The 6032-nt window shown below is 42.1% G+C and overlaps 1 non-coding gene across 1 annotated transcript; it reads left to right on the top strand.

Annotated features, from left to right (window-relative positions):
- Positions 1-1220: 1220 nt before the first annotated feature.
- LOC127671398 (small nucleolar RNA SNORA17) lies at positions 1221-1346 on the top strand. The gene has a single exon (XR_007974754.1). It is a non-coding gene; the product is annotated as a small nucleolar RNA SNORA17 (small nucleolar RNA).
- Positions 1347-6032: the final 4686 nt, after the last annotated feature.

The raw sequence follows: 6032 nt of genomic DNA, 5'->3' as shown, positions 1-6032 counted from the left end.
CACATACATGGTCATGCACAACCTTCTATACTAGCATCTGGTGCCCTCTTTTGGCATGCAAGTGTATATGCAGATAGAACACAAATATACATAAAATATAAATAAATGAATGAAACAATTCTAGCAAAAGAAAGAAAAGAAAGAAAGAAAGAAAGAAACCAAATGCAGCTCTCCTGCTTTAGCCTCCCAAGTGCTGGGATGATAGCCATGAACCATCATGCCTGCCTACCATCTGTCTACCTGCCTGTCTATCTGTTCATGCCTATTTATCTATTGATCTGTCTATCCACTGTCTGTCTGTCTGTCTGTCTGGTCTTGATTCCCTGGTAGCCCAAGCTGGCCTCAATTATAATCTTCTATCCTTAGCCTCCCAAGTTCTGGGACTACACACACACACACACACACACACACACACAGAGATACACACACAGATACACACAGATACACCCACAGATACACAGACACGCACGCACACACACACACACATACACACACACACTACCATGGCTGGCTTAATTAAATTTTGAATAAAAGGAAGTGCTTTGACTATTAGAGAAGAGACTCAAGATATCATTCTGCACAGTCTTTCTCTGCTTGAACTGCTGTTTGGACAGGAAACCAGGTCTCTCCAGGATGGTGCTAGCTTTTTGACAGTAGATGGGGCAGGGTTTGAAGGAGACATTGCTGTAGGTTGGATGTTGAATGTCTTCCAGTGTTTGGGTGTTGAAGGTTTGATCTCACAGTGGCACTAATGGGCACTGGTGGGAAATCCTTAGGTCATCATGAGCTTCAAGGAGACTGTGGGACTGCAGCTCCTTCCTGACTCTCTGGCTTCCAATGAGAAAATTTTCTGTCTCAAGCATTCTCTACTGATAACTTCCATCCATCCCAATAGATCTACCAGATCTTATGCAAGTAGCTTAATTTGCCTTTTATCCATTAATTATCTCTTCTTGAGTTACTTACAGCAATGGGAAGCTGAGTAATATTGGGGTAATCGTTTGGGCAAAAGTCGTGCAGAAAGAACAAAGAGAGAGATGCTTGGTGGATCGAATGGGGTCTTTGAGAGTTTATTTCCAGGTGCAGACTTGCCTGTTGAGTGTTGCCTGCAGTCTGAAGAGGCAGAGTGACAGGGCAATGCTAGCTAGGTACATCATAGATAACTAACACATAGCCAACTTAAGTACTGGACGGCAGTGAGAGTAGAAATAGAATCTGATCCCGCCCCTAGCAGCATTGCAGCAATCTATGGCTGCAGTGTCATATGTCTGTCAGTAGGTGGCAGAGATGAGACAGGCTATGTCTGTGCTCAGTGTTCTGACCTGAAAAAAAGCAAGCCTAAAACAACTAACTACCAGTCTGGTGTCAGGGGACCAAGACAGGAAGCTAGGGACCAGTCTGGCACTTTGCAGGCTTGGATAAGCTCCCAAGGTGGGGAATGAGCCAGAGACTAGAAGAACCCCACATGAACTGCTGGCACTGATGGTGTGTGTGTGTGTGTGTGTGTGTGTGTGTGTGTGTGTATGAGCCAGCCCTGAGGGCACGCAAGTGTGAGAACTGGCTCTGCCCTTTGTTGGCCGTGGCATTGGATGGGCCAGGTGGGACAGAGCCACTTTGCTGAAGTTGTTTATCAGCTGAAGGAGTTCTCTGGTAGAGTTATTTGGGTCACTTAAGTATACTATCATATCATCTGCAAATAGTGATAGTTTGACTTCTTCCTTTCCAATTTGTATCCCTTTGACCTCCTTATGTTATCTAATTACTCTAGCTAGGACTTCAAGAACTATATTGAAAAGATAAGGAGAAAGGGGGCAGCCTTATCTAGTCCCTGATTTTAGTGGGGTAGCTTCAAGTTTCTCTCCATTTAGTTTGATGGTGGTCACCGGTTTGCTGTATATTGCTTTTACTATGTTTAGGTATGGGCCTTGAATTCCTGTTCTCTCCAAGACTTTAAGCATGAAAGGATGCTGAATTTTGTCAAATGCTTTTTCAGCATCCAATGAAATGACCATGTGTTTTTTTTCTTTGAGTTTGTTTATGTAGTGGATTGCATTGATGGATTTTCGTATATTGAACCATCCCTGCATCCCTGGGATAAAGCCTACTTGATCATGGTGGATGATCGTTTTTTATGTGTTCTTGGATTCGGTTGGCAAGAATTTTATTGAGTATTTTTGCATCGATGTTCATAAGGGAAATTGGTCTGAAGTTTTCTTTCTTTGTTGGATCTTTGTGTGGTTTTGGTATCAGCGTAATTGTAGCTTCATAGAACGAGTTGGGTGGTGTTCCTTCAGTTTCTATTTTGTGGAATAGTTTGAAGAGTATTGGTGTTAGGTCTTCTTTGAAGGTCTGATAGAATTCTGCACTGAAACCATCTGGTCCTGTGATTTTTTTTTGGTTGGAAGACTTTCTATGACCCCTTCTATTTCTTTAGGGGTTATGGGACTGTTTAGATGATCTATTTGGTCCTGATATTTAATTTTGATATTTGGTATCTGTTCAGGAAATTGTCCATTTCCTCCAGATTCTCCAGTTGTGTTGAGTATAGGATTTTGTAGTAGGATCTGATGATTTTTCAATAAGATACTCAGTTTCTGTTGTTATATCCCCCTTTTCATTTCTAATTTTGTTAATTTGGATACTTTCTCTGTGCCCTTTGGTCAGTCTGGCTAAGGATTTATCTATCTTGTTGATTTTCTCAAAATCCCAGCTTCTGGATTCGTTGATTTTTTGTATGGTTCTTTTTGTTTCCACTTGATTGATTTTAGCCCTGAGTTTGATGATTTCCTGTCTTCTACTCCTCCTGGGTGAAATAGCTTCTTTTTGTTCCAGAGCTTTCACGTGTGCCATTAAGCTGCTAGTGTATGCTTTCTCCCGTTTCATTTTGGAGGCACTCAGGGCTATGAGTTTTCTTCTTAGCACTGCTTTCATTGTGTCCCAAAGATTTGGGTATGTTGTGCCTTCATTTTCATTAAATTCTAAAAAGTCTCTGATTTCTTTCTTTATTTCGTCTTTGGCCAAGGTGTCATTGAGTAGAGTATTGTTCAGCCTCCATGTGTATGTGGGCTTTCTGTTGTTTTTGTTGCTATTGAAGACCACTCTTACTCCATAGCGATCTGATAGGAGGCATGGGATTAGTTCTATCTTCTTATATTTGTTGAGGTCTGTCTTATGACCAATTATATGGTCGATTTTGGAGATGGTACCATGAGGTGCTGAGAAAAAGGTATATTCTTTTGCTTTAGGGTGAACTGTTCTATAAATATCAGTCAAATCCAATTGATCCAAAGCTTCAATTAGTTTTACTGTGTCCCTGTTTAGTTTCTGTTTTCCTGATTGGTCCATTGAGGATAGTGGAGTGTTGAAGTCACCCACAATTATTGTGTTAGGTGCAATGTGTGCTTTGAGCTTTAATAAAGTTTCTATAACAAATGAGGGTGCCCTTGCATTGGCGCATAGATGTTCAGAATTGAGAGTTCTTCATGGTGGATTTTTCCTTTGACCAGCAAGAAGTGTCCTTCCGTGTCTCTTTTGATGACTTTAGGTTGAAAGTCAATTTTATATGATATTGGAATGGCTACTCCGGCTTGTTTGCTGAGACCATTGGCTTGTAAAATTGTCTTCCAGCCTTTAACTCTAAGATAGTTTTTGTCTTTGACACTGTTTTCTGTATGTAGCAAAATGTAGCGCCCAGTTTCCTTATCCAGTCTGTTAGTCTATGTCGTTTTATTGGGGAATTGAGTCCATGAATGTTAAGAGATATTAAGGAATAGTGATTATTACTTCCTGTCATCTTTTATGTTATTTTTATATTTGATTGGTTATCTTCTTTTGGGTTTGATGAAAGAAGGTTACTATCTTGCTTTTTCCAGGGTGTAGTTTCCCTCCTTGTATTGGAGTTTTTCTCTTATTATTCTTTGTAGGGTTGGGTTTGTAGAAAGATATTGTGTAAATTTGGTTTTGTCATGGAATATCTTGGTTTCTCCATCTATGGTGATTGAGAGTTTTGCTGGGTATAGTAGTCTTGGCTGACATTTGTGTTCTCTTAGAGTCTGCATGAGATCCACCCAGGATCTTCTAGCTTTCATAGTCTCTGGTGAGAGGTCTGGTGTGATTCTGATAGGTCTTCCTTTATATTTACTTGACCTTTTTCTCTTACTGCCTTTAATATTCTTTCTTTGTTTAGTACATTTGGTGTTTTGATTATTATGTGACAGGAAGTATTTCTGCTCAGGTCCAGTCTGTTTGGAGTTCTGTAGGCTTCTTGTATATTCATGGGCATCTTTCTCCTTAGGTTAGGGAAGTTTTCTTCCATAATTTTGTTGAAGATATTTGCTGGCCCTTTCAGTTGTAAATCTTCACTCTCATCTATATGTATAATCCTTAGGTTTGGTCTCATTTTGTCCTGGATTTCTTGGATGTTCTGGGATACAGAAAATGCTTTTTCCACTTTGCATTTTCTTTGACTGTTGAGTCAATGGTTTCTATGGTATCCTCGGCATCTGAGATTCTTTCTTCCATCTCTTGTATTCTGTTGTTGATATTTGCATCTATGGCTCCTGATTTCTTCCCAAGGTTTTCTATTTCCAAAGTTGTCTCCCTTTGTGATAATTTCTTAGTTGTTTCTATTTCTGTTTTTAGATTCAGGATGGTTTTGCTCAGTTCCTTCATTTGTTTGTTTGTGTTTTCCTTTAATTCTTTAAGAGATTTTTGTGTTTCCTCTTTCATGACTTCTACCATTTGACTCACTTTCTCCTGCATTTCTTTAAGTTTATTTATTTATTTATTTATTTTGCATTTCTTATTTATTGGCTTCTATCTCTTGAGCCTTATTCTCCTGAATTTCTTTAAGTGATTTTTGTGTTTCCATTATATGGGTTTCTAGCTTATTCATGTTCCCCTGTATTTCTTTAAGAGATTCATTTATGTCCTTTTTGTGTTCCTCTAGCAGCATTATGACCAGTGATTTTAAATCCAAATCTTGTTTTTCTGGTGTGTTGGGGTATCCAGGACTTGCTGTTGTTGGAGGGTTTGGTTCAGATGCTGCCATATTGCCTGGATTTCTGTTAGTAGCGTTCCTGCGTTTGCCTTTTGCCATCTTGTTATCTCCAGCGTTAGTTGGTCTTATCTCTGGCTGGTGTTTGAGCCTCCTGTGAGGCTCTAAGAATATTTTCACAATACTGGATGGCTGGGTTTCCCCTGTCGCACATTGCTGATGTGCTGCCCTCCTCTTGGGTGCCCTTGGAGCCCTTTTGTGCCTTGCCCCAGATTGTCTCTGTGAACCAGGTGATGCCCGTGTGCTCCTTCAGGGAGTGTTAATGGTGTATGCTGTGGGACCTTTTCCGAGTGCTGATCATTCTGCCGGGCAGCCACTCCCCCAACCAGGTTGGTGCATGCAGGCTAGCCTAGCTTCTCAGGCCCTGAGACCAGGCAAAAGCCTGACAGGCTTAGGCCCGAGCAATCTTCGCCTCGGGCTATGACTGCTAACTGGTTCTGTCAGGTAGCCAAGATGGCGGTGTGTGTGCCCCTTGCAAGTCCCAGGACAGTCTGCCGGTCTGACAACCTCCTGGCCCCGTTGGCACACAGATGGCCCACCGGACAGCCCAGGGCCTGGGTGCAGCCCGACACCTGTTGGGCTTAGACCCCCTCTATGTTAGCCTCGGGCTATGACTGTTAGCTGGCTTTGCCTGCTAGAACTCTCTGGTGGTGCGTGCTTCATGTAAGTACCGGAACAGACTGCTGGGCAAACAACCTCCTGGCTGGGTTGGCACACCGATGGCCCCCCAAACAGCACAGGGCCTGGGTGCAGGCCAACGCCTGTCGGGCTTAGACCCCTGTGATGTTGGCCTCGGGCTAAGTCTGCATACCTTGGGCTGTAAGTTCTCTCTGGCATCCAAGAGCCAAGATGTATTTTCTACATTTCTACATTCTTTGTTTAAATTCCAAATGATTTTCCCTTTCCTCATTCCCCCCTCCCCAAAAGTCCCATAAGCCCTCTTCCCTCTGCCCATCCTCTGGTCAACCCCCTCCTA

The sequence above is a fragment of the Apodemus sylvaticus genome, chromosome 20 (genome assembly GCF_947179515.1).
Source record: "Apodemus sylvaticus chromosome 20, mApoSyl1.1, whole genome shotgun sequence".
Classification (NCBI taxonomy): domain Eukaryota; kingdom Metazoa; phylum Chordata; class Mammalia; order Rodentia; family Muridae; genus Apodemus; species Apodemus sylvaticus.
Note: the sequence above shows the minus strand (reverse complement) of the source record. Positions and strands in the feature narration are given on the sequence as shown.